The sequence below is a fragment of the Aulonocara sp. 'chitande type north' Nkhata Bay genome, linkage group LG3, assembly GCF_057382095.1.
Source record: "Aulonocara sp. 'chitande type north' Nkhata Bay isolate Kocher_YH1m ecotype deep benthic linkage group LG3, A_spYH_male_GT1.1, whole genome shotgun sequence".
NCBI classification, from domain to species: Eukaryota; Metazoa; Chordata; class Actinopteri; order Cichliformes; family Cichlidae; genus Aulonocara; species Aulonocara sp. 'chitande type north' Nkhata Bay.
Genome location: NC_141346.1, coordinates 5,653,700 through 5,665,388, shown reverse-complemented (window position 1 = coordinate 5,665,388; position 11,689 = coordinate 5,653,700).

Genomic DNA, 11,689 nt, shown 5'->3' with positions numbered 1-11,689 from the left:
TGTTTTTGTCCTGATGTCCATGAACATGAACACTGTCCCTGTCAAACACGTCCAGATAATCTGATCCAGTGTTGTTCTTCTTCTGTGGTGTTTGTGATGGAGCAGCAGCTGCTGATCCTGATGTCCTCCACCAAGGGGGCAGCAAATTCAGCTGACTGTCATCATTTATTAAAAAGATGTAACAATGTGACATAATGCAATATAATAGTGTCAGTTACACATTGTGGGTTGCACTGTGGCCAGAATGGACATTACCTCCTGCCTAATGGAAGCTGTCAGCCATCCTGCAACCATGAATTAGATAAGCAGAAGTGAAGGGATTGTTAACAACAATTTAATAATAAAATGTAATGTGATAGTTGCACTTTATTAGCTCCCCACAATCGTATGAATAATAACCATGAATGCACTGCATGCTCATAGCAAGTTCTTTAGGTTTAAAGTGAGATCCTGCTTTAAAGGGCGCTTCATCTGCTGGGAATGACATGTTTCTTCTAGTATGTAAGGCTCAGCCCATCTTACTGGGACTTACTTTTGTAGATCCACATGCTCTAAACCTGCTGCTCCATGATTGGTGCAGAAGCTTTAAGCTCCTATTAACAAATAATGACCATGGACTTAGTTGTTACTACAATAACTTATCATTGAGCAACTTTTAATTTTACTTGTAAAACTATGCAAGTAGAATTGAATGGGGCACAGTGAGCTGAGCACAGGCCCACTCTGTGACACTCAGAGGTTTGTGGATATCATACTGAGAGTATTGGACACAGTGCAGCCAGCTTGCAGCCACTTTCCCACCACTTTAGCACAATGTTTACATGAGACTCAGCCACACTAATGTTCCTGGGCAGACATGTGGTGCAGCATGGCTGATGGCACTGTACCTGCAGCTGTCATGGACAAGAACCACTCAATACCTCACCCAAGCCAAGCCTGTGCTGATGTTGTGATCTGAGACCGAGACACTAACCCAGGATCATGATATGATGTTGTGAGAGTTTCACTAAGAATTAGCTCTGATTACAAGATTTCAATCTATCGTAACTTTAATTTGTATTTACTTCAGTTTGTTCATCTTGGAGCTGTGTGCAGCTGAGGACAGTCTTATTATTACCAGGTGAGGATATGTAACAGCCACAGTCTGTAGAGATGATGTCACCATGGAGTGGTGATGTCACTGGAGCTGCCAATATGTGCTCCAGCCAAAGCTACACCAGAGGGTTGTGCTGTGTAACAGGTTGGTGCAGGTGGTGTTATCTACATTTGAACATTAGGCAACAGTCTCATGAAGACACTTTCTATTGTTCACTAAAGACCAACAATAACAGAGACAAAGGGAGAGCAGCAGAACTAGTGCTAACAATTAGCACTGCTAGCCTGCCCACCAACACCAGCTAATGTTCTAAAAACGATGATCAATGATTTTGCTGTAACGGCTCCAGCTGTCTGTGTCAGGGACACGTTGGAGATGAAGTGAGTGATCCAGTGACAAAGGTTTGGAAAGCTGCAGTCAGCTGAGACTAAAGGAGTCACCTGACCGAGAGACCAAATGTTTCACTGAGAACGTCCAGATGAACAGAATCAACCTTTGGGATAATCTGTTCCACACATCCATGTTTCACTTACTGCATTATATTTCCTCATTGCTGTGCACACAGGCCTGTGGCTTATAACCAACTCCAAGTTCAGACTCAGAGGCTGCTGAAGCTGTTTTCTGGAACAGAGACGTGTTGGATATAAAACCAACTCTTCTTTATGTGTCAGCACTGAGGAAAGGAGCAGCTTCGTTTCTAAGTGTATGAAGGACTGTAGCAGTGTGTGTGTGAGCTTTATTTCACAGACAGAACCATGTCAAAAACACAACTTCAGGTAAAAACAATACAAAATCAAAGAGTCTGATCAGAAGGATTAAACAGAGGAGTGTGGGACTGTTTTTAACAGACAGCAGGTTAAGCCAGGCTGGAGGAGTAAACTGAGCCTCGGTGTGAGCAGCAGTGTGTTTGACAGGAAGCTGAGATAAACAGTCTGGAGCCCATTTAGTGCTTCATATGAAAGTGTGAGGATTTGAAAGCAAATCTAAAATCAAGCAGGAGTCAGTGTGAGAATGATTTGTGCTTTTCCTCAGTCAGATGCTGGGAGTTTCAGTTCATCCATGTTCAGCGTGCTGTGCTTTGTGTAACAGGAGAATATGACAGTATAAATCAAGTCTTCATGTCACTGAAAGCCTCCACAGTCTGCTATGGAGGTGCATCAGTTTGGATTTACAAGAAGAACATTTCTTAAACCTGCCACAAGATGGCGCTCCAACAGAAGGGATGTCCACAGTGTAACACAGACACACACATACTGTGTGAATGTGTGAGTGAATGGGCTTTCAACACAAGGCTTCTGCTGCTACCTTTAATGACATAATTAGCTAACAAGAACAAACTGTTAATTACCACCAAAGAACGGCTCCAGATTTTAGCTGCTGACCATTTTGTGAAACGTTGATTACATCAGCTTATTGTTGATTTTTCAACCTTAATATCAGCTGCTTTAAAGGAGCCTCGTTCTCTCGCAGTAACACTTTTCTTCACTAGATGCAGTGCAGGCACAGTCTGTGTTTCTAAACTACACACTAATGTTCATTGTTGTGCAGCTAAATCCTCCCTCTGGATGGGAAGAATCCCTGTCAGGCTTCAAACACCTGGCTTGGTGTTCTGGAGCTAATGTGTCACCTGTGAGGACTCTGAGATGAACACACAGCAGACACTTCAGTTCTCCGTCTGTGTGTCCTCAGTTTCCCAGCATGCCTTGGCTGTGGTGGTGGAGGTGAATGAGGGGGAACATGCTGCTCTGTCAGCACTCAGGTTTCATACCTGGTGATCTCAGAGGACAAAGCGGCGTTACAGCAGCGCACGTTGATGAGACCTGATGCTCTGAACAGTTCAGACTTCAGCCTCACTCTGAGAAAACAAACAACTGACTGTCAGCAGCGAGTTAGTACTGCAGAGGTCAGAGGTCAGTTTGCTGACAAACCAAACAGTTTAGAGCTAAAATCACAACAGCAGAGGAAAAAAGAGACACTGCAGAGATGATGCAAAATATTGTATTTTTTCTGATGATATTTGAAGTTTTCAGGTATCAAAAACTGTAACACACGTATTCCAGCACAGCCTGCATGTACTTTTAGTTCTCCATACTGCCCATTATACATCCTGTTTGTTAGTTTTTTTATTTCAGTCTCCAAAGCAAACTTCTGTCCCACAGGGGTGGCTGTAGATGACCTGCAGATGCTGCTGCAGGTCATCTACTGATCGCAAGGTTGGTGGTTCGATTCCTGGCTTCCCGTAGTCTACATGTCAAATATCCTTGGGCAAGATACTAACCCCAAATTGCTCTCCGATGCATCCATCAGAGTATGAATGTGTGTGAATGTTAGCTATGAAGCACTTGGAAAGATGTTCATGGGTAAATGCACAAGTTGTGTAAAGCGCTTTGAGTGCTCTGATCAGTAGAAAAGCGCTATAAAAGAACCAGTCCATTTACTACTTGCTTTTCACCAGGTGCTGAACTCAGATGATTTCACCTTGTTTGGAGCCCAACTTTTTACAGGCTCAAAAGAAACCCAAACCTCACTAAACAAGGGTAACAAGCAATGCAAAAACTCATTGTTCAGGTTAATTGATCAAAGATAAGCTCACATGTCACCTTCATGACACAGACACTGACTATAAATATCTATAAAGCCACTTCTATCTGCCATACCTGTCCTTCTGTCATGGTTGCTCTCCTCTCACTCTGTCATTTATCCACAGTCTGCCTCCCTCTGCTCCGTCAGCTGACGTCCTCTGTACACCTACGTGCTGTGTTTTCATCCTGCAAAGCTCAAAACTCAGTACAAACACATTTAAGAAACATTGCACTGAGTAGAAGATGACAGCAATGAGCTAAATGGCTCTCCATCATATTAAAATAAAGCTTCTGTCTTTATTTATGTGAGGACGTCCGTCTTGCACTAACTCTGAGTGAAGAATTAAGATAAAACATTTCCTTCCAGTTTTGTGCTCGTGCTGTTAGTCTGAGATCTACTCATAGATCAAAGCGACCTGCTTGTTTGAAATCAGCCTCAGGATCATAAAGAGTTTAACTTCAAATCGATTTGATGCCTGAGTAACTTACATACTTAAAAAAATCTAACTGTCTTTAGTATATTTTTCCTTTAATGGGAGACCCTGACAGAAAAGAAAACAGCAGCTGGGCAGTAACTGGTATAAAATACATTTAAAGGAGGTGGTGCTGAGTGCTTTGACTGGGGTCCCACCACTGACATCACAGGTGGAGGACATGTTGGAAAACTGCCAGCTGCCTCCTCCTCACCTCACCTCTCCTCACCTAGTTTTGGTACCTCTCATCATAGCCCCGTAGTTATCATAGAAACCTTAGTTTCATAGTCTCGTCACTGACTTTTCAGTTGTTTAGTTTTGCCCAGTTTATGTTTAGCTTACTTTCACCCCACATGCATCTTGCCTTGTATTTTTCCCCTCATGTTTCAGCCCAATAAAGGCTCCCTTTTTGTTCACGTTCAAGCCCTGTTCTCCTGTGTCTGCATTTGGATCCTCCACTCAGGCTCCAAAAGGTCTGCCCGCAGAAATAAAGAGAAGGTTGGTTAAAGCAAAGAGAGGCACTGGCAGCATTTAAGACACTAAACAAGAGACACAGGTCAGAGAACATCAGACTGAATAGGTGGAATAAAGTGAAACAGGAAGTTAGCTGTGTGTATTTCTACAGGACTTCATGCTCTTCTGCTTTAATGCTTCTTTTCATTAACGATATAATGAGTGTTATAAGTTCATTGATTTCTTCTTTATCACAAACGTTTGTTACACTGTGATAACTACTGAGCTGCTGTTATTACATTTGGTGTGGTATATCATTATCATCATGTTTGTTATTTTGATTCTGTGCTCAGGATAAAAACATGTTTATAAGTCAACGAAAAGACATTTTTAGTTTTACAAAGAAGAAGTTGATGATTGGATTGAAGATGAAGTAAAAGTCTTGAACTTGAACGTTACTTCTGTGTTCTGATGTTTATTGACGCTGTCAGCTGTCTGTCAAAGTGGACAAAGGGACGCACAATAAGGACAGAACAGTAAAAAAAGCTCCTTCATGACGAGCAGAGACATTCAAGGAGAGAAATCTTGACTTTAGGGCTTCTCAACATCTCTGCTGCTGCTGACGTTTGGCTCACAGCAGCATCGAGAGATGGGCGACACAGAAATAACACAGCTGTCCGCTCTAGAGACCAGGTGAATGAACTCAACAGCATGTAGCGGATCATCGTGTTTAAGTAGAGGCAGCTCGTGCATTAGCTAATTATGCTACAATCGAGTCAGAGATGATAATGACGCCTGGAAAGGCTCACATAGAGTTCAAACTGAACACCTCCTGGTATGAAGGGGAGGAGGAGCAGCTGTGGATGAAGCCAGAGTCCTTGAAGTTGCATCAGGAGTTTAACCAGAACAGAAAACCAATTTTGAGGAGGGCGCTGAGTGGACGCACCAGTTTGTAGCACAGCAGTGATGCTTCTATCAGAAACATGCTGCTTCTCCTTCATCCTCCTCTCATTGATCTGAATCAGCAGTTTTCACAGAGAAACGCTGCACAAATCCTTCACTCCACTATTTCTGTCAGCAGATAACTCGCTCTATCATGGCTGCACTCATTTGTGCTTCAATCAAATCTGTTTTTCCATTATCACCAAGAACAGGCTGCTCATCAATCAGCACATAACCTGGAGATCACCTGCACACCTTTCCACTCCCATCCAGAAATTGTGGCTATCGTCACCTCCTGCATTAAGTAACGTGCAAGAATTGTCACGGTTCTGGGTCCGTTGGACCAAGTATTTTGAGTTTATTATGTTTTGGTTTAATTTTGCATCCTGGGGCCCGTTCTTCGTACGTCGCTCACTACATCCAAGATCAAATGACACATCCAAGACCAAACCATCGCGCTAACCGTGAGCTCGCTAATCCGGTTCCCCGAACACACCTGCCGTTGACGATTAGTACAGCTGGACGCAGGAATGTGACATCACTGGGTGTCGTAAAAGGGGCTACGCATCGATAGTAGAAACATTGATCGGCAACCCGCTGATTGGTCGGCGAAAATGTCGAAGGAGCGCGCTCGGTATTTTCCGGCAGCAGAGCAAGAACCCTTGAGTGAGGGATTACAGGAGTTTCAGAGTTTAATTAAAACGCAAGGGAACACTGCAAAGGCTGCAGAAGCAAGGAGAGAGGGCTGGCAGGAAGTTGCTGACAAATTAAACTCGTAGGTAATTTAATAATAATAATAATAATAATAATAATAATAATAATAATAATAATAATGGATTGGGTTTATATAGCGCTTTCTAAGGCACCCAAAGCGTTTTACGATACCACTATTCATTCACTCCCACATTCACACACTGGTGGAGGCAGCTACGGTTGTAGCCAGGCTGCCATATCGCGCCATCGGCCCCTCTGGCCAACACCAGTAGGTGGTAGGGTAGATCTATCATATGACACTATATTGTCCAATATTATATGGCATTATATTATATTATAATATGTTATATTATATCCCCTTTCACATTAGAGCCACGACAGGACCCACTAGAACATGGGAACAAGTAAAAGTGAAATATAAGAATATTCTACAGAATGGTAATATTTATCACTTATATTGCTTTTCGTCTCTTGGAAAGAGACCCTGAAATAATCTGTTAGTTTGTTCATAACAGCAACCAAGAAAAGGGCAGAGGAAAAAAAGACAGGTGGTGGTCCTGCACCCCCTCGTCAACAAGTTGGTTAAGTGAATAATACCCTCACGGGAATATCGATATCTCTCTATGAGCACACTGTCGCGCTGAGCTAAAGGATCCTGTCTGTCCCGCAATATACGCTGAATTCTGAGGACTCTCCTTATCAATCTTGCACCTTCCGCAATGGGTGGCTCGCGTATACGGACAGGACATGGCTGCGACAGGCTTCCCAAATCCACCTTCGCTTTTATAGCCGTGGTCTCTCATCTTGATTACATGAGGTAATTTACTATTACTACTCTAAAATATGAATTACATCTGTAATAATCACATACATGTAATAGAATGTTAATAGTACATTTCCCTTTTTTAGGAAATGACCTGTATGTATCTGTGTGACATCAATAAAAGGATCAAGTGCTGCATTATCTTTAGTTACATTGATGTTATTTATTTATGGTGAAACAGTGGTGGAATATCGCTGTTGCTTTCGTATAAATGAAGCGGACATACCTGCGTGGCCGCGATCTAATCCTGTTTACATAAAGTAAACCTGCTCCCGAGCAGGTTTACGCTTACGGATCTGTTGCTATGACAGCAAGTCCCGGATGAGCTTCGGGGAACCGAACGATCCAAGATCACGCGAAATCGTCAACAATCAAATCCAGCTAACTTACTTAGCGAGGTACGAAGAACGGGCCCCTGGATTGTTTTCTTGTTCTCTTGTTGTGGTTGTGATGATTATTATTAGAGTTTCATGTTTCTGTTATCCATGTTTTAGGAATTGTGGTTTCATGTATAGTTCAGTTCCATGTGTCATTTTCTGTCTCTCTGTGTTGAGTCCGTGTCTCTGAGTTGTGATTCATGTTTCCTGTTTTATTGTGAAAGTCTTTGTCTTATGTTAGTGTGTGCAGCTTTGTTCCCCCCTTGCAGACTTTATTACAGTCCATAGCCCAGTCAGTAGCGTAGTTAGTGGAGGAATCATTAGCTTTGTCATCTGCTAAGTCAGCCACTCATCTTCACCCTCAGTCAGGGGTCCCTATTGCCTCTGGCCCTGCATCTGCTCCAGCTGGAGGGCCTGAGGAGCCCGTTCAGCCTCCTGTCACGTCTGCTTGAGAAACTCATGAAAGTCTCATGGATGATGTGATGATGTGAACCCAGTTCATATTCTCTGAGCTTTTACAGTGACCTCTGACCTCTGACCTGTATCTACAGCACTGACCTATAACAGTGAGCACCACTTGTTTCTTCAGCAGGATCTTTTCCTCCCTGCTGTAGATGGTGCAGGTGTAGCTGTTTGTGTTCGTGGGGTATTTCAGGGTCAGGCTGAAGTCTCCAGTTTTCAACAGGCCTTCATTCATCTTCGTTCGATCTGTGTAAAATTCGTCCTGTTGTTCAGGTTCATCAGGGCCATTCACATACACGTGGACCTTCCTGTCATTGTTGTCCATCCACTCCACTTTAGCATCTTTGGGGAGGTGAAGTGTGCCTTTGCAGGGCAGCTGGACAGACTCCACCCCTGAATCCACCACCACCTGGTAAACTGAGAGGACAACAAAGGACAACATGATGACTCAGCAGCAGCTGTGGTGGTCACATGACCTCCCTGTCCCCTCCTTGTCTTCTAGTCTCAGTCAGATTGTGTCTCAGTTTGTTCCTGATGTGTTCCTGACTCGTTCTTTGGTAACTCGTCTGCAGCGTCCTGTAAAGTGCTGCAGACATGTTGGATGAAGAAGAACAGACAGACTGAGCCTCCACAGTCGGCCATGTCTCACACACATCAGCACAAAAACCATGAAGATCTCATGTGTCTGAACATCTGAAGCTCTCCACCACATGACTGAGCACAACTCAAGGAGGAGCATTTACTGAAGCTGCTGCAACATTTACTATCAGCACATGTTTCCATGTCAGCTGCTGTTTACCACCACAGAAGAAGAACAGCTTGTCCACATGCAGCCTCTGTGTCAGATCAATGCAGTGAAGCACACACACTGTTTAGTAAAGTCATGTTGTGGAGCTGTTTCACTGATCAATGACTGAGTCTGAAGGAGGTTTTCTGACTTCTGGAACAAACCTGGAAGTTTCTCTTCAGCTCTCTGTATCAGCTGTTTGTAACTCTCAACTCTTTCAGCTTCTGACCCTGAACTACAAAAACAGTTCAACATGCCCAGAATATCTTTCTGTTACCTGGATACTTCGACATGGCAATAGAGACAGAAGGTCACATGAATCATCAGAGTTTCCCCTGCAAGGGTGCCGCCGGTGCGTCGAGCCACCTGGGGGGCTCTTCAACTGGTGGGGGAGATTGTCACATCTTCCAGGAGCTTTCCTCTCTTCAGGAACTCTCTCTGCAGGAGGGGGAGATACAGGAGAGGTGGAGGAATAGCCTGGGCGTCTATTGTCTTATGTAGTCTGGAAGATGAGTGGATGGTGGGGTGGGTGCAGTTTTCTCTGTGGTGGGGTTGGGTGGACTGTCCCGGGCTGTGTGGGGCCGGGCGGCGCTGCTGCACTGGGCCCCGGTCTGGATGGGCCTGGGCCCCCTTTCCCTGGCGGGTCGCGGAGTATGGGGGTGCCTACTGGGGTCAGCGGGGGAGCTGGCCCCAGAGAGGGGTCACTTGCCCCTCCCTTCCTTCCCTCCCCATCTCCAGCTGCCTCCCTCTTCCCGCTCCACCACAACCACCCACACATGCAGGGCCTTGGAGTAGGGGTATGTCACCAGGGTGCAGAGGAGGCTACCCCGTCCCCCCCCCCCCCCCCCCCCCCCGTCCCCTTCTGGCTGCCTCTGCCTCAATTTTATCCCACAACTTAGACATTCACATTACTCACACTCTCATTACACATACATTTAGGATCTTGGGGGTGGGCACGATACACGGAATCCAAATTACCATCAGGGTGTACACCTCACCCCTGGCGTCGTTGCCCGTAGACATGGAGGGCTAGCAGGAGGGACTATGCACTTACCTGCTGCTCTCTGGCAGGTAGCTCCATGCCCTCCTGGGTTTTAATTGCACCTTAGAACACACATGCATCAACACTACAATGAGCGGGTGGAGGGAGGTTTGGAGTCTTCTCTCACCCCCGTTCTCTGCGGCCTGCTGGAGCGGGGGGGCTAGGAGGAGGAGTTGGCCGTCCGACTGCGGTCTGGAGTGTGGGGCCTCCCGGCTGCTGCGGAGTCGGGGCGGTCTGCCTCTCCCCACCGCAGGGAAAAGGGTAACACCACCTGGGTCTGGGTGCAGTTCCCCCCTCCAGGGGCAAGGGTACCTAGACCCGGTTTGTAGAGTACGCTTGGGGAGTGTGATTGTGTGTACAGCGTCTCTTTATGTCTGTCTCCACGTCGGTTGAGTGTGGAGTAAGTGCATATGAGAGCATGAGGGTGGGAATGGATGTTTGTATCTGTGTGTGCCTGTATGTCTGTGTCTATATGTCAGGTTGGGTATCAGACGCCACCTCTCTGGGGACATCTCAGGCCCTCCAAGGTTTGGAGGCCTATCTCCCCCCACCACTTCCCCTGCCGGTGGCGGACTCCCTCAGACATCGGTGCGTTGGTGGTTCTTTGTGTCTGGGGGTGGGCGTCCAGGTACACACCGGCTCACTCCTTGGCGGCCGCTTGTCGGGGCCTGGAGCCTGGGGCTCGCTCGGGCCACTTCGGAGGTGGGGTGCCCCCGGCCTCTCGGCCTGGGGCTCGGTCACTCAGGCGCAGCTGGCTGCCGGCGAAGCTCACGGGCGCGTCACTGCAACTCCCCCTGGCTTCTGCTCCGCGGCTGCTGAGTGAGCCCTCATCTGGGACTCTCCTCAGCTCTTTCTGGGACAGTGGCGCGGCTGCCCCTCTGTTGGTCTTCCTTGGTCTCTTGTGTTCTGAGGGCCTCTGGATGTCTGGAGTTTTGATCTCCTCCATACCTGCTTCATGCCCTGGAGGACGGGGCTGTGGCCCCCCCACACCCTCTAGCAGATCATTACATGAAGGAACCTTTTAAAAAAATAAGCGCGTCCATGCTCACAGGTGTACACACGGGTGATCACACCCACAAACTACACCCTTTTTCAGCACATCTTATGTGCTGCACAATAATGTTTAATATTTAGTATTTACTGTCATATTCCCATATATCATTGTGATGTTGTTTATTCTATTACTCTTGTTTTCTTCTGCTTGTTTTCCTTTTTCTTTCTCAACAGGTGATCCAGGTGATCGATATATGCATTTTCTTTTTCTTTTTTTTTTTTCCTGCCCGTTCTGTTGGTTTTTGTTTTTTGCCCTTCTCCCCCGTCCCTCTTCTCAGCTCTTTCTCTTTCCCTCTTTCTTTCTCCCCTTCTTTCCCCCAGTCAAGTCTGTCCCGTATTCAGCAAGTGAAAATAAAATAAACAATAAAAGGTGAATCAAATGGACCATTATGGCAAGGCTGGGATGGTCAATTTGGTAAAGTAAATCCGTTGGGCATCTTTCTTTGCCTTTAGACAACAATTCTGATGCAAAAGAGCCAAACGGGACAGGCCAAAAAAAAAAAAGTTTCCTCTGCAAGTTCACATGAAAAGGGCGGGGTTTATACATGTTTATACAAGTCCTCAACTTGTTGCACTGACATTCCTGTAACAATGCAACGCACAGTTTGCATGTCATTTAGGGGGTTTTAGTCAAATGTATTTCCCCAGCAGAGAAGTCACTTGGATGAGTGACGAAACGTTTCTCCCACAAAACACAACGTCCAGATGAACAGAATCAACTTTTGGAGATTCACAGCATATGTTACCATGGCGATTTTCCCTGTTAAAAAATGAACCACCTTCATAGCACAGAAAACCCAGGATTAACCCTGAAGCTACCTACATAACCAAAATCTGGAAGGATACCTGCTAAGCGTCAGTGTTATGGGTAATGTAGGAGGGACT